Source organism: Pagrus pagrus, assembly GCF_965226575.1.
Source record: "Pagrus pagrus genome assembly, chromosome: 19".
NCBI lineage: Eukaryota > Metazoa > Chordata > Actinopteri > Spariformes > Sparidae > Pagrus > Pagrus pagrus.
The window spans coordinates 3,815,091-3,832,565 of record NC_140203.1 but is presented as its reverse complement, the minus strand read 5'-3'; the positions used below and the strand labels follow the sequence as shown (position 1 = coordinate 3,832,565).

Here is a 17,475-nt window from a genome sequence, read left to right as displayed (position 1 = left end):
TAACCCAAAATATTTATAAATGAAGACAGAGCTTTATTGATCCTCAGGTGAGTTAACAAGCCACCCACCAGTATTTAAATTAACATTAATGCATCAACAATTAATAAAAACAACAATAAAAAATATGTTTGGTTCTTTCTTTTGTACTTTTGCTTAAAAGGAACAGTTCAGCAAAAAAATAAAATTCAGCAAAACAACGGAAGTAGACGGAGACGGTTTATTGTGTAAAACTGCACAAAAATACTTAAAATGAAAAACTTGTTACACCTTTAAAACTTTCTGTTATGCATTTTTTTTTTTTTTTTTTTTTAAAAAGGTGCACTTTGTAGTTTGCGGGACAAATTTTAATCAGAAGAGAAAGATTTTTTTTATGCTGGAACAAACTAAATAAACAAACTCTTTGTTTTCATGACTTGAATAAATTATATAATAATACATTACATACTGTTTTACTTTGTTTATATGTGGCGGACCCTGACACCTTTCTAGCTTCAAACAGTGTTCTGGGACCTTATTGTCCTCTGAGAACAGCTTGTTTATTCACTTACGGAAGAAATAAATATTTCTGACTTTGTATTAATACCTCATTAATATTGTAAATATTGAAGTGCCCCATCTCCATAACTACACAGCGCCCCTTTAAACCCTTTCTTGTAGCTTTTGCCGTTGCTTCTCGCTGCCTCTTTAGGACAGCATTGAGTTAAATAACCTCAGTAGTCGATACAGTGAAGACCGAGGAACAATACTCCTTCTGTCAACCGTTCTATTAATGAATCTCCAGCATGTGCAAACGGCCAGAAGAGAGACTCGTTAACAAGAGCGTCAACAAATGTCTCTACAGATCTTTGTCTCGACTCAATTAGGGAGCGTAAAACTGCAGCTACATCACAATAGTTACGTCCATAAAGGTCCATAAACACTTCCTAATGAACCAGTAGAAGCTTATAAGGTCAGTTTTGGGATTCAGTCGACGTGGATCTTTGTAGTTAGTTGGATTTTAACCTTATTTCTCTAAACTGATCTGCTGTACTGTAAATGGTAGATTAGTTTGGTTTGGAGTGAACACATGAAACCCAGCGACAGTGGAAACAACTGCTCATTTTGTGAGCACAAATAGAGAGCAGCTGAAATTCCTGGTAAACACAAAGCTCCATCTGTTGTTGGAAATGTGCAACTTTGCCAACATAAATATTATTGTTCCATTAACACGGTAAACTTGAAATCAGGGCTGAGTTGAGATGATGTGGGGAGGTAATGTAGAAACAGGAGCTGTGGTCAGATGGACATTACTACACCGATCTGATTTAAAACATCCTAACTGGGTGATAATATGATGTGTGTACATGCCACGATGCGTTTAACCAGAAGAGAACGTTTTTGACTTGTTGTCCGACGCGTTGGGAAGAGTCTAGCCTAACCTGACTCGTTTAATCACAATATTATCAGACCTGTAAATCATTTGGGGGAAAAATAAGTAGTTAACCTCCTCTCTGAAGTGTGTTCTTTCATTTTCTGGAAGCATTTCTTCATCGTTAGTCTCACGACGCAGATATGTCAGATTTTAGTGTGTTTCTTCACGCATCTCCCACAGACTTCAATACAATCGGCACCACAGTCTGGCCCCAGAAACTCGATGACGTAATGACTCTTCTTCCTCCTTCTCTTTTAGGTTCCTTGGTTTCTGGTTCGGTGGACTCCGACTTCGTTTGTCTTTTGAACAACTCGTTGTTTGAGGATCTTGATCATCGAGGCGTTCAACAATCCTTGAATCTTTTAAACTGGCAACACACAACTTCTTTTTACTGTAACTCACCATTCTGAAGTAATTGCTGACTGTGAAGTGTGATGGCCGTAGAAAATGACTACATCTGTGTAGAGACTTGGTATCTGTACACCTCGCTTTCACCGTGCCACGGTACCACCTACCACCAAAGACTTGCGTCTGCTACAGCGCAACAAAAACAGGAAGAGGCATTGTCTTCCCTGGTCACTATCCCCGTAAGGTAACCCTTATACTTTAAGTGTCTCCTGAGTCATTTTTTACCAGACTATCAAAATGGCTGCTCGAATACTCACAGTGACAATCAGATGCTCAGATGTTCAAAGTTTAAACCCTCAGAGTGTTTGTTTTAATGTGTGTGTGAACAGAATCAGAGCTACGTGTCCTCCTGTTTGCACAGTGGGCGCCTCTGAACCGCGTCACTGGTATCCAGAGTCAGAGTTCAGCTCTTGTGTCCACCTGTCAGTCATTAGGCGAGCTATGCCGACCATGTGACAATACTTACCCTCCGACCCTGACTCAGACAAGGGAACATGGCGGAGGGAGATCGGGGGGGACTGTTGGTCGGTTTGCTGCCTGGTTTGATTCGATCTGTTTGCATTAAACTGACTCACATCGCCTTCAAACATCGTCTCACAGAGACAGACATATGATTATATAAACAATAAAAAGTCCGAGCAGAGACAGATGTCAGTGTTTCGGATGATTCTGGGTGTTTATGGCGCGTGTCAGCTGGGAGGTGGGACACCAGCGTCCAGGTGGAGGTCGTGGCCTCTGACCCTCCTCGTAAGAATGACCTCAACCGGCAGCTCCGGCGTGCAGCTACATCGTGAAATGATCGGCATCTTAAGCAGCTCAGCGGTGTTTTGAATTTCATCTGAACATTTCAAATTATACATTGTTTTTCTTTATTACTTCTTTACGTTTTAGATTCAGTTGTTGTACAGCTAAAGGATCAGCTGATTATTCAGTTACTTGGAAACTAATCTACAACTTTTTTTATTTTGAAAAGCATTCTCCAATAGTTTTTATTTATATTTTACTTTTACCATTAATTCACTTCCTGCACCGCCACCCCTCCAAAAAAAATACATTAAATTCACAAAATAAAACATCATGAAGGCAGTTTTTGTCTTCTACTCATTTTAAGTTATTACTATTAAGAAGTAAATAAAAACCACTAAAACTGATTGAAGAATCACTGGTTTTACTTCTAATGTGTGAATATTTGATTATTTAGTCTTTTATGTAAGTGAACTTATATTTCTTTGGATTTTGGGCTGTGATTTGCCTTTTTTTTTTTCTTCTGACAATTATAGACCAAACAATTAATTGTTTAATTGTAAATAAAATAATAATAATAAAAATAATAAATATTTGCAGCCTTGTAAAGCATTTTAAATGAATCAATTTCTCAGCTCACATAAAAAGTTTGTGCAACAAATTTAACAATCAAATAATTGTGTCAGTTGATTCGTAAGAAAAAAAGCCGAACATTTATCCTCCTAGTTGCAGCTTTTCTTCATTTTCTATCTTTGCAAACTGATTATTTTTGAGTTTTTAACGTTCTGAACAATTAAAGATTTCAAGGTTTAATTTATCACATGCGGGTTAACATTCGCTTAAGGTTGTGCTAACAAGGCTAACGTGAAATGAAGAAAAATAAATAACTGTAGGATAAGAGCAAAAATGCAGAAGTGAAAAGTGAAAGGTTCCCTGTGCATACAGTAAAAATTATAAATATACAATAACTTAAAAAATATACACTGTAAAATGTGACAGGTTGATCATAAAGACATTTGAGTAACCAACAGTGTTGGAAAGGTCAAAGTATTAATAAACACTGTGAAAATACTCCACCAGTAAAGTCCTGTATTTAAAAAATAAAAAAGTTCATAAGTATAATTAGAATAAATTAATGAGATAATGAAAAGTAAAAGTAAAATGTTCAGTGTTTTCCTTTTAAATCTCATATTATTGGATTATTTTTGTATTACTGCTGCATTAACATGTAGATGTTTAATGTTGAGCTCATTGTAACTTCTTTATACACGTTTTGCAAGTTTAATCTACAGCAATGCATCATATTTAAATTCAGACATTATCTCATCCCCCTCATGCTGATGGAAAGTTTCCTAGTCCACAAAACATTTCTGGAGCTTCACAGCAAAACGCTGTTGCAGTTAAACAACTGAAGTAGCTGGGGACTTGTTTTAAAACCATACAGCTCATCCTGCATAATCCAAGTCTGCAGAAGCCTCGGGATCCCAAATTGATTTGAAAAGATGTTATTTCCACCCTCGACACACCAGCTTAAAAAAGGGCGTTAATAAAATCTCTTCAACTATGTGAACTATTCCTTTAAAGTCTTACAACAAAAAATATCAAGTATAGAGTACAATAACATTATTACAGTTTTTGTAAGTAAGTAAAGTTTTTTTTAGCACAAGAGCAGACGTCACAAAGGGTTTCGAAATAGAAGACAACAAAAAGAATGATGACATAAAATTGTGTTTTGTATAATGAGAGAAACTCTGGACTTCCTTCGTGGCGAAGGTATACGAGGGGAGCGGACGCAGACATGAGGAGGGAATGCCTCGAGACATGCTGTGGATTGTGGACTATGCCCGGCAGTTGGGTGAGGATGGATTAGTTTACACACGCTCATGGCTTTCACAGTAACTTAATCTCTCCAAGTGCCCAGCTTCGCCCAGCCCACACCGCACTGCTGCGGACCTTATCCAACACTGGGTACACTAAAGACATCCAAGTCTTTGTACCAGACGCAGCAAATATCAGAATCTGGTACAGATACTCCTCAGGTGTACTTTTCTGATCCAGTCAGTCAAGATACAATGAATCGCTCTGTGTTGACGTCACCTGATGAAGAAGAGGGTGGACGAAGAAGAACGTTCGAAGACTTCCAGTCATAATATTTTCAGGATCTTTCTCTGCTCACATCTGGTTTTATTCACACTCGGCTTATTGCTTCTGTCATTGCTTGTTTATGTTTCTCCAACACCTTCATCCAACTCCCACACAGACAGTAAGCATGGACGCACACATGCAAACACAAGCACAGAGTTTTACATTACATATGGCCCCCGCACACACACATACTGCACATACGTACTGTACATGCAAGCATCATTTTACTGAGTTGAGACATGAAGACTTAAACCCTGAAACTACAAGGCATGCAGGACTTGATTTGTGGAGTAGAGAGCATACCTTCAAATCAAGGCTAATCCAATAGAAGATAAAACTATTAAATCCGCTAGATCCAGCCATCTAAATGCACCTGATTTGTTTCATCAGGATCCATGTATCATTCCCTGAGAAATTAACGTGTTAAAGTAAGTCAGAAAATCTGTATCCACACCAAAAGTTATTGGGGTCTATTCAGGGCTGAGACCCATCCTTGATCCAAGTTTTGTGAAAATCCTTTGAGTAGTTTTTGTGTGATCCTGCAGACAAACCAACCAACAAACAAAAGACTAGAATGACATACCTCCACCAACAGCCCCCTTTTTGTGCTCACTCATCGATACAAGCCACTGAAGTAAGCCTGAAATTTTTTTTTTATCAAACATTTTCACACAAGTTCACTTTTTATTTCCTGTTTTATTGCACTTGTCTACAGTGTCTTGGTTTAGGCCCCAAAAATATGTGGTTACGTTATGGAAAAGATGGCTTTGGCTGAAATCGACACTTGCTATGACGTGATTGGTCAGTTGCGGTGATGGTCCTGAAACAACATAAATTATGATGTTACAGGAAAACACAAACACTGAGAAATCAGACCGTGTGTGATGCTTAAACCTGAAAACTGCTGCAACATTTTCTGTAGAATCGAACAAATTACCTCCAACAAGTAGATTATCTTTTAACCCGTCTGTGTGTGTGTGTTGGTTGGTTTGTGAGCAGGATTACACAAAAACTACAGAACGTATTTCAATGATCAGCCCAATATAGAGCCCATTAACTTTTGGTGCAGATCCAGGATTTGTTTCTGACTTATTCAACATTGCAAGAGAGGACGTTTTTTAATATTTTTGTTAATCCCTCAGGGAATAATGCATGGATCTTGATTAAAAAAAATCTGTCATATTTAGGAGGCTGGTGGCTATGAGTGAGTATAGAAGGGGACTGTTGGGTCTTGACAGAGGTATACTCTCTACCGAGTACCATTCTAGACTTTTGTTGGTTGGTTTGTGAGCAGGATTACACAAAAACTACTTCATGGATTTCCATGAAACTTGGATGGAGGATGGGTCTCAGCCGAGAATAGACCCCAGCAACTTTTGGTGCAGATCCGGATAAAGATTCTTTCCTGGCTTCCTTCAACTCTGTGAGTTGGTTTTTTTGACAGTTTAGTTAATTTCTCAAGGAATGATGAAAAAAATCTATGCGCTCCACTGAGTGCCATTCTAGTTATGACTTCTTTCTGGCGGGAGGAAAGAAGTAAGTGAGGTGGCGTAGGGAGGAGCTCGGTGGTCAACCGAACATCGAACATTAACACTGGAGACCGCTGCTCGCTTCCTGTTTCCTACTGACAGTCAACATTGGTTTCCTTTAACCATGACCACCATCTTACCCAAACTTTAACAAAGTAGTAACTCCGATGCCAAAAAACACAACCAGCCCACACAGGGGCAGGGGCAGGCATCCACCTGGTAAAGATTTCGGTCAGTAAATCTGAGTAACAGCACGTCAGTTGTATTAAAAGCTCGGGAAAATAGGAGGATAGCATTTGTCATTTTCCAACCAGCAGAGATAGTATTATTTTCCTTCTTCCTACATGATTCAGACATCCTTCTGTCATTTTTAGGTCCAGTAAAATCTCTCTCTATATTGGAGGTCTTGTATTTCAGTTATGACTCCTCCCTGTGGTCACATTGTCAGCACGTTGAAGGAAAAATGTGTCTTCTGTAAGGGATCATTTAAACCCAGAAGGAAAGAGTATATGTTTGTTTCAACCTCTAAATGGACCAGAGCTAGAATGATTTCCCTGACGGCTTAAATCTGCCATAATTCAATTTCAGCCCCGTGTTTTGCCGGCTTCCTGAAGACAGGCCGAAGTACAAACAATCACTGTTAGCCTTTCACACTTTTTTGGGGGGATTTCCTCCCCCCTTTCCTCCCTTCCTCGTGTCTAAACGGTGCAGACAGGAGTCTAAACAGCTCGTTGAACAGCATATTTCTTTTTTTCAGGAGGAGGTAAGAGGATGGATGCAAACCAACGGTGGGGAAATCAAAGCACGTAAATTTAACGCACCAGAACATTTTACACATTCCTTCAAGCCTGAACGCCAACAATCTGCCCTCAACTCACGCCTCCGTGTTGTAGGAGGGAACTCATGCACAAAGTTTATTTTCAGGTGGAATTATCGTTTACGCTTCAACTGTTTCCTTTCCATCACCAGGTCCTCACTGACTGAAACTCACTGACCTGCAGTACGTAACGTGGATCGAGAGGTTCCTGGTGAGCTTCGGTTTTAGTGGCAGCTGAATATCAACTGCACATCGTCGATGAGCACAATGAGAACAAATTACATGCACCAAGATGCTGTTGACAGTTAGTTAAAACAACTTTTAAAGCTCATTAAATATTTTAAGTGACACTGGATGTTGTGAAATGTTGTGTAAAAGGTTGAATACGTTGATTACGTTGAATTTTCTTCTGCTTTGTCATCGCAACAGTGTGCTTTTGCTCTGGAGAGGTTAAGGCACAAAAAACACTTGGTTAGGGTTAGAAAAAGAAAATGGTTTGGCTTAAATGATCAGTTCTGGTCGCCGCGATCACGGATGGAGATGGTCCGACTTCCCGTGAAAAATAGCTCTTTTTTAAATGCATTAAGATGTTTCTTTCCTCGTAGTCTGAGGTCTGTCGTACCTCTCAGCAGCTGTTTGAACACACTGTTTCAACTGATTTCACTATTTACACCACATTTATTAAAGCATATCACATATTGACGGCAGACGTGAAAGTTTATAAATCCAGTAAACGGTAACTAATATAGGCTACTTCTTTGAAAAAAGAAGAAAGTGGAGAAAATGACTAGACTCCCTTATAAAAATGCCTGATTTTGAGACTTTTGCATTAAAAGAAACTGTATAAACGCTGTCTACAACACAGTCTTTACTATTTGGGCCTACTTGTTCATTTGGCAATCGTTATACAAAAAGATATTTCTTTTTTTGTGTACAAAACGTTTTATTCATTTGTCCCAGTGATATAGGTGACTTGCTGTAGATGTATTGTCCCTCTCTCTCAGATGCAGCCGTTCTTCTATTATCCAATGTATCTACCTTCACCCTGACGTTTGTTGGGGTTAGGGTTACTTTCAGAGACCCCCACAAAGCTCCGATTATAACTTGAACCCTGGGTTACAATTCTTTTGAATAATTTGTATTAACTTGTTTTGTGATGCAGCTGAGTAGCTTGATAACTGTCATCTAACGTCCTGGCCTGAAGAAGAGCAGAACAGGCGGAAACTTCAATTGAATTTAATAAATTAAGTGAATTGTAGAATCCTGAGAACAAAGAGAGATGTCCTGGACCACAAATCTTCTTCTCCAAATGTAAGGAAACATGATTGTTTGGTACAGACCTCAAGAAATGTCACATCATCAGGATTTTAACAAATCGTGATGCAAAAAATTATCATTACCAGTCATCGTGAATCTGTCAAGATGAAATGGAAACATCATGGAGTACGACCAGACTGTTTTTTCTCTTTGGTCTATGAACAAGCATGTTTGTGTTGGTTTTGGGGCTTTTCAGCGGGTCAGCCATGTTTCTAAAACGTTATTCGATGGATACATAGATCATCGAAGTCAAAGCAGCCTTGCCGGTCTCCTTTTCCTCCGTCTGACAGGAGTGGACAGCTGAAGGTAATCCTCCGCCGAGCAGATGCTCCGTGTGCTGATATCTGGGACATGCTCGCAGGTTTGATCTCTCTCTCCCTCTCTGTATGTAATGTGTAGAGCCGCCGGTCTTTGGACCAGTAATCCTGGGCTCTTACACCAAGGCCCATGGAGGCCCTGAGTGTCAGCAACACATTTTTCTCTCTCCCACACACACACACACACATACTGAAACACACACATGCACACACACACACACACACACACACACACACACACACACACACACACACACACAGGCAGCATCACTGACACCTCAGAGCTAAATATACCGCGAGTGACAACGACAGGTGACCAGGCTTCTCCACAGACCGGCCAGCTCGGACACAGGAGGTCACAGGGTATGAGTGTGTGAGTGTTTGTGCGAGTGTGTGTGTGTGTGTGTGTGCGTGTGTGTGTGTGTGTTGATGGAACGGAGGGGGGCGGGGTTTGAGCGCCGGGGTCTGATGAGTGTAGACTACCTCGGTTCAGTGCGGACTGATTTCAGATCCAAACGCAGCCCAGTTCTGGGTCCCCCCTCTTCTCTAAGCCAGCTGGTCTGGCTTAATATCACTTTTTCACTTTTGTCTTTTGAATCCTTTCTTGTTTGATACAAGGGATTGACTGAGCAACACCCACAGCTGGAGCTGCTGGGGAACCTTCCAGGTGAAGACAGAAGAAAAAGCACTGGTGAGTCGACTGTAACACGAGGAGTGGAGGGTGATGGACGATGTGTTGATATTAAATCTTCAGGAAATTTAAGCAAAAACTGGAATATCACCAGGAGGGGAGGGCAGCAGGGAAAACAAGTTTACTGGACAGAAAAAAGTGTTGAGTTACATTACAGCAGGAATAATTGTTTTTCTTGTTTTGACCACTTGGTGGCAGCAGAAGCAAGATATAAACACAAAAGTGATCTTATTATGGCTAAAGTGTTAGCAAACAAACGTTATTTACATTAGCATTCATTTAAAGTCATTGCTCTGGACACTCGATAAAATAAAAGTCTGATATTCACTCTCCGTTAGCTCCGTTTTTGGTCTCCACCAACTCCTCATGGGAAATATCTGGCTCTTGATTGAAAAACTATGAAATGTAAGATGTCGGGGGTATTTTTTGACATTTTTGTACTTATGACGATATACACAGGATGTATCCTCCCTGAAAAAAATAACCTTATATCAGCCAATAATATCCTAAATAAAACCAAAACAATGAGCTGAAAGGGGCTAAAATGCTCCGTAAAGCTAAGGGCGACTGTAGAGTTGCTAATGAATGGTCTGTTGGCCACTGACATGTATTTATTTGTTTATTAAGTGTTTGTTTGTTTGTTTAATTTAAATAAGCTTTTATCAGCCGATATGTTTAAAGTAAATCCAAAACAATGGGCTGAAAGAGGCTAAAAGTCTCTGTAGCGCTGCAGAGTTACTGATTATTCTCTGTGGGTTTGTGTGGTGGATTGAACCTTTTCACATTACTCGTATCATCTGATCTATTTTAGCGATTTGTAAATATTGGTGGGTGCAGCTGTAAATGTTGCTCTAATGATAATAAAATATGGTTTGTTTTCGTGAAGCAGTAGAATAATTAATTTTGATCTGTATTTACATCTGATGGTTTTAGTATTGTTTGTTGTAGTTACCTCCACACAGGATGTTACGTTTTCTCAGGGAACAATGGATGCATCTTGATGAAAAAAACAAGGTGTATTTAAGTGGCACATATACTCAGTGCCATTCTAATTAGTCATTGAAATTAATAGGTCAGTAATGTGGCTGTAAAGTTAAAGCTGCCCTACTAATCAAATTAATTTAAACTGTGTTTTCTGAACTTTGCTGTGTATGATTTTGTGTTTTGATTTGAGTTCTGGTTGCTTTTCAAGCATTTGTGACGCAGACTGCTGTGACTTTGTGTCCTTAAATAAACAAAATGTAATTTCCCTGGATATAGATAGTTGATTGTTGAGTCTCATCCCCATGTTTGATGCTGAGGTTTAATGCCAAAACAAAGCAGCAGCGTTTGGGTGACCCTTTACCCTTGTGGCATCATAAATGCATTTACAAAAAGGTCCTATTTGTAAAAAGTTGATTATTGAGTCAAATACTGACACTTTGGGATGGCAGCCGACCCGACCTACAATCCCAAAGCGTCAGTATCTGACGAGTTGGGAATGAGACTCAAAAATCAACACACAAAGCGGACCTTTAAAAGTAGCAGTCAACTGGAGACGTGACTGAATCTAAAAGACTTATTTAATAATATAGTCTGTCCTCTTACTATCTTGCAGTTTTACTTATGTTTCATGATTAACATCTTTAAGTTCTTTAAATATCAAACAAGCTGATTATTTTTGGCATTAACTTCCAAATGTACCTGGATGTTGTGGCCATAAACGTAAAGTTTTCTCTGGTGTAAATTTTAGATCATAGTTTATGTAATAAAGTAGATTAAAATTGATTAAAAGTAAATTTGATTTTTTTTTTTTAATTGTTTTTTTTTATTAAAACATTTCAGTTAAATTCAAATATATCAAAGAACAAATTTTAAAATGATATTTTGGGCCAATAATTTCGAAAATGAGCAACTCACCATGTGAATACAAGAGAAGATCGGATAGTCTTTAATACTATAGATGTATAAATTAACAGAGAATGATCGCTACTGGTTGATTAATTACCTCAGTTGGAGCGTTTTAATCTCTTTCAGGTTATTGTTTTGGTTTTATGACCCACAGTTAACATTTAAATGAGCTCTAAAATCCCACTCTACTCAGCAGCACACAGACACTAGAGACTAGCTGGTGAACAAAGTGGAGCGTTTAGCAGCTAAAGAGCCAGATATTCCCCTCGAGAGTGGGTGGAGACCAAAAACAGAGCTAAAAGAGAGTGAATATTGGACTGAGATTCATGAGGTGGACATAAATTCAACTTTAAAATGAATGATCGTGTTGCTCCGTAACTGAGCTTCACTGAACTTTTTTCTCCTTATTTTTATTTTTCGTCCACTTCCTGTCCAGTGGAAACCATTTATCTCCAAACGTGTTGATTTTGAATGTTTCCAGCGAACATTTTCCTACTTCTTAAGCTAAATAAATAATTTCTCTGTCTCTTTTTGTGTCTTGGCTTAGCTAGAAAATGCATCGTCACACTGAGGCTGCATATGTATGAGGCCCACATTATTGTGTTACGCCACTGGTTTTAAAAGTGCAAGTATACTAAAGCTGGAAGGAGCTCGATTGACGCCTGATTTTTATCATCATGATCGATGCGTTATTCCCTCAGAAGAAAAATAAATAAATCCTAAATCCGTCCCTTTATCTTGATCCGCACCAGAAGTTAATGGGATCTATTCTGGGCTGAGACACATCCTCCATCTAAGTTTTGTGTAATCCTGTTGACAAACCAACAAACAAACAAACAGACACAGGTGAAAACATAACCTCCTTGACAAAGGACATAAACTGAATATTTTGGGGCGTTTTGGACCCCTTGGTTGGTCAAAAACAAACATTTGAAGATGTTGTCTCAAACTTTTTTCACATTTTTTTCTGGATCTAATAATTAATTAGTGATGATTAATTATTGATTAAAGTAAAAATACTAATACCGCACTGTAAAAATACTATAATATGCTATTATATATGATCTCATTAGACTATCCTGACTCATACATTCATGTAAAAGCAGGATTTTACTGTTGCAGGTGGAGCTCATTGTTATTGTTTTCATTCTGGATTAACTGTTGATTATTTTCTCCGTTCACTGATTGATTGTTTTGGTTTGTAAAAAAATCTGATAAATGCCATCACAATTATCCTGAGCTCAAACTGACACCTTCACAATGTTTGTTTGGTCCAAATAAATTTAAATTATTGAAATAATTCAAAGGAAAAGCAGCAATAAAATCTTTTTACATGAAAATGTACTTGAACGATTATCAAAATTGTTAAATAAATCATCATTTCTCAACTCTTTGTATGTTTTGTGTGCAGAAATCTTACTTTGCACAGTAACTTGTGACCAAAGCTGTCAGATAAACGCAGCGGAGCAAAAGTACAGTTAGTTTCCTCTGAAATAAAGTGGAGTAGAAGGAGAAACTGAGTAAATGTGCTACAAATAAGCATCATAAAACATTACTGGCTGCACAGGAGAGTCCAACAGTGTCCACTGGGAGGCGTCACTGCTCCCTACAATAAAGTGTCGAAGTGTTTTCTCATAGTTTGGATTCATGAACCTGTTGAAAACATGACATATGAATTAAAAATAAATACCAAACACTGATTTAAAATAAAAGAAAAGACGTGTCGTCATCTCTTATCTTTGGTTTTTTTATTTTTGGTTTCTCATCTTCTTGTTTATTCCCTGTGTGCGTGGGTGTGCGTGTGCGTGTGATGATGCCGCCTCCTGACGTCCAGGTGCTCGTTGACAAGCCTGAAGAAGAAGAAGGAGAAGAAGGAGAAGAAGGAGACTCCTCCGATGGACTGAACCGCTGGACGGACACACGCAGAGGAAAAGTGACGGAGGACATGCGGAGCTGAGCGGAGAGGTAAGCTGGATGTGTTTGGTGTGTGTGTGTGATGCGGGGCGTGCGGGCTTGACACGCCATTTGACTGATAAACAACAGGAAACAAACACAAGCGGGATAATCCTCCTCTCCGTCCTCTTTTTCTCTTCAAGTCTCTCTGAGTGGATCAGCTCCTCTGCTCGCATCGGTGTCTCTCCGGAGAACTTGTGTTTTTGTACTTCTCAGCTTCGGTTTGTAGTTTTGAAACCCGCAGCTGCTGCTCGGTTAACGGGCTCGGTGCGGAGCCGCGGACCGGGTCGACTTCTGGGAAAACACACGGGAACTTTTGGGTCGCTCCACGGTGCCATGTGAGGGATAAAAGTGCGGCTGTTTTTACTTTTTCCACAGCGACTCTTGGTAAGAGAAATTTAACTGAGCTCTGATGTTGGAGAAAGTTTGTGGAGAAAAAAAAAGCTGTTTCTGGGAGGATGGGCGACTTTGTGATTATGGAAATAACACAGTTTACAGGCAATATTGGCGTATAGTAGCCTATGCGGAGAGTTGTGGGCAAGTCCACCATCAGGGCCGGATTCAGTGATTTTTGGGGGTCCCGGGCAAAGTCAGGGACGGGGCCTCCCCACACGAAACATATCCAAAAGATGTCAGTTCAGTGTTTTTTTCAAGAGGTTGAAAAGACGTCCAAAGTTTTTGTGATGTCTTTGTCGGCGTTCACTGTTGACGTCCAAGTGGCATCCTCACGGTGCGTTCGGACTGAACCCGAACAGAATTAGGGATGCACAATATGGATTTTTTCAGCTGATAGATACTTACTTGCTTCTCACAGAAGCTGATAACTAATAATAATTTCACATTTTTGTATTTTCAAAATAAGTTCATAACCTTTAGTTTATGCACCCCTGGATGGATGATTTATTATTCATAGCTCTAATAAGATTTATTGTGTGAAACTCAAATCCCTCCGAATGTTTCTGACAATGTTCAAACCCAGAGAAATCCACAATTATACTCAAAGTAACAGCCGTTTCATTCAGTTCCTGTCGCTACTTACAGGATAGAGGAGTCAGAAGAGTAAACTTAACGTGAATAAAAATTTTAAATATTCACATTCTGTTACCTTAGACAGATTTTCATCAGCAATGGTGGTTGTTTAGTGATGTGTTACTCATGCGGGTTTGACCGTGGGATCGTTTGTGTCGCGTGAGTCTTTCTTCTCCCCTCAAAAGTCTGAACTTTATCGTACACTAGTCGTAAACACACACCAGCTGTTTGTGTCTTTGTGTTTGAATTCACTGAAGTCAGCACTCACCGGAGACTCTGGTTCTCTCTGTAAAGCTACGTTAATGAAGTAAAGTCCATTTCCCTCGGCAACATTACAGAACATAAACACTCGACAATGGAGGTCACCTCTGTTGATCACAGCTGCAGTCAGGTTGATCAACAGGAGTGAAGATAAATTCAAGTTAAACAGTAATCTCTGAAGCTCTGGTCAGAGCAGAATACAATGTGTTTATTCCTCCAGTAGGTCTGGCTCTTAGTTTAAAACGTTCAAACATCGACATCAGTGTATTGTGAGGTATCTACTGAAGTGAGCGTGCTAACCAGCTAGCCTCGGCCCACCCTGTTTCATAATACTGCTGTAAATCACCTCTGTACTTTATTCCCAGTCGTCTAACTGACCTCCAGGCTGTGTTCGTTTTTCCGGACTGGATGTCGCTCTGGAGGGGATTGACATTACAGGCGGACAATGCATTTGCCAAAACAAACAAACAAACAAAAACAATAATAGGTAACTCCGTCAGTAATTATTAACTGGGTTAGAGGTTAAAAATGAAGCCCATACAGGTTGAAACAGTCCGGGGGATGTCGACCGCCTGTAGTTTTATATTTAACAGACGCGCATGAGAGGAAAAAGCTCCTGAATCTGACCGTCCTCTCACCGGGTCTTGAGTTCACCAGACATTCGCGTAAATGCTGTGTCCTATAAAGACGTTGCAGATGTCAGTGTGATATTATTCACGTATGCTGAGCATGTGGTGTGTTGTCTGAGCCACAGAGTGACTCACTGCCTGCTTATAGAGGGGTATCCCAAACCAAACCACATATATTAGATCAAGTTACCCGCCTCGACATCTGAGACCTTAAAAGGGACTTTGACCAGTGATTTAGCCTGTATTTGTTTGTTTTTTTAAAGATGATGAGACACTTTGTTGACACATTGCTCTGCCTCATATCATTCATCCAAACATGACCAATATACTTTTTGCACTTTTACAACCGAGTGCAGCTCTCTGCCTTCACCCAGGTGTTAGCCGACATTCGCCGATATTCAAGTCCTCATACTCGCTTGATAAACAATTATTGCCATGCTGTTATAGAGCCATAAAGAATTGATCTTTGCACCTTCAATGTTTATCAGTTTATTTCTATTGATATGGTGCATAATAAACTGGTATATTTTCCACTGTTATCTTCATGAGGAAGGTCAGTTAAAGTCTAAAATTAACCGCATGTATCCAGTTCATCTAAATATAGCAGGACTGTGGTACAAAATCCATCTTCCGTCAAGTATTTTTACTAGGCTAGAGATGCCCTGAGCCAATACATATTACAATTTTTTAATAAATCAGTATCAGCTTAAATAAAGACGATGCTAACAAATCAATTATCCTCCCTCTCTGGCTGTTTTAAAACAAGAACCCTTTACAATGATCAGAAATATGCATTTTGATGGCTACATATGCTACATCATATCATGATAAGAGACATAGGCTAACAACAAGCTAACAAGTCTGAGCTAAAAAGTTAGCCTAAAGAAAAAACAGGCACCCTAACACTTAGTGTATTGTTGTGTGGAGCTAGATTGTCTTTATATTTTAAGTATAAGAAGATTTTAAGTATGTAAGAAAAATGCTACATAATCCTTTTTGGATGCTTAGCTTACTGGTTACTTTGTAATGTTTCCAACTGTCTTTAAAACAAGAACCCTGTAAGAACTTGATTGCTACATGTGTCATGTCATGCTAACAAAATGAGGCTAACAACAAGCTAGTAAGTCTCAGGACATGGAACAAAGAAACAGTATTGTATTGTAGTTCATGATCCTGTTTGGGTTCTTAGCTTACATACTTGTTAGTATTTAAAAGAGAAAATGGATTTTGGGCTAGCTGTTTCCAGTCTTTGTGCTAAGCTAAGCTAGCCAGTTGCTGGTCGTAGCTTCATGACTAACACACAGACATGTGACTGGTATAAGTTTTCTCATCAAACTTTCTGCAACCAAGTCAGTAATCGTATTTTTCCAAAATGTGGAACTTTTATAATTATTCAGCCCTTTTATAGCTTTCATTCGCTACATCCAGAAGAAGAAAGCCGGTGTGGCCTTCAGTTCGAGGGGGAGTCGGTCTAAAAATGACTAAACATTGAGCTCTCTGTAAGTCTGATGGGACCATTCACAACTGTCCATCCACCTCAAGTCAGCCCGACACCCCCTGACCCGTCACCCCTCACCCTCCCGAGACCACCCACCCTCCGACATGCAGAGTGTCCTGCCAAGGCACACAAGGGCACTGCCACATGTCACCCGTTAGATGTTGCTCTTTGCTGTGTAAGTTGAAACAGCACATATGCAAACAGGCATTCGCATAGTCAAACTCTCCCCCCTCTGAGGTTTCAGCGTGTTGGAAAATAATTGGCGAGAGAGCAGCTGAGGACTGCGTGAGATGGCTGATTTCCATCTCTTCCTCTGTTCAACAGTCGCTCGCTCTGTCTGCGAAACCAGAAAACCAGTCGTATTGTTGTTTGGGGTAAAAAGTTCAATCTTTTATTTTTGGAGTCCTTCTGCTTTACACTGAGTCTATAAATAGCCGGGAGGTTTGTGCGCGTGGGTGTGTGGAGGGTGAGTTGGGTGGAGATTTGCTGTCATCCTGGAAAAGATCAAACTCCGCATTAAATCACACCTACAGATAACAGCGCACACACATACACCCACGTACCGATTCTTACTGTTTTATGCAATGTTCCCTCAACATCTCACGTCTCACTTTGGCCTAAAATTCCCTTTTTTACGACAACATGCTGAGTGTGCTCGTCTGTGAGCGCTCTAAATTTAAACCGTGTTGATCCTTGTTCTGTTTTCCTGAAGCGAGGTAGGCTCACAGGCAGCGTGACTCAGACACTAGATATTCATGTAATACTCTCCGGCTGGCGTGTTGCTGCTCGCTGCAGACGATTCTGATAGTATCACAGCGCTCCGCTTTATCAAAGTG

General features: G+C 39.8%; 1 protein-coding gene and 1 long non-coding RNA gene across 3 annotated transcripts in view; one reads left to right on the top strand and one right to left on the bottom strand.

The window, feature by feature from the left end:
* LOC311275423 overlaps window positions 1–17,475 on the bottom strand; it is an 81,378-nt gene that overhangs the window by 32,998 nt on the left and 30,905 nt on the right. The window lies entirely within an intron of this gene.
* Window positions 9,188–17,475, top strand: part of mef2ca (myocyte enhancer factor 2ca) — a 30,336-nt gene continuing 22,048 nt past the window's right edge. For both annotated transcript variants that reach the window (XM_084383977.1, XM_084383976.1), the window contains exons 1-2: window positions 9,188–9,379; window positions 13,104–13,234. The gene's annotated coding sequence lies outside the window, so the exon portion shown is untranslated. The remainder of the gene's footprint in view (window positions 9,380–13,103; window positions 13,235–17,475) is intronic.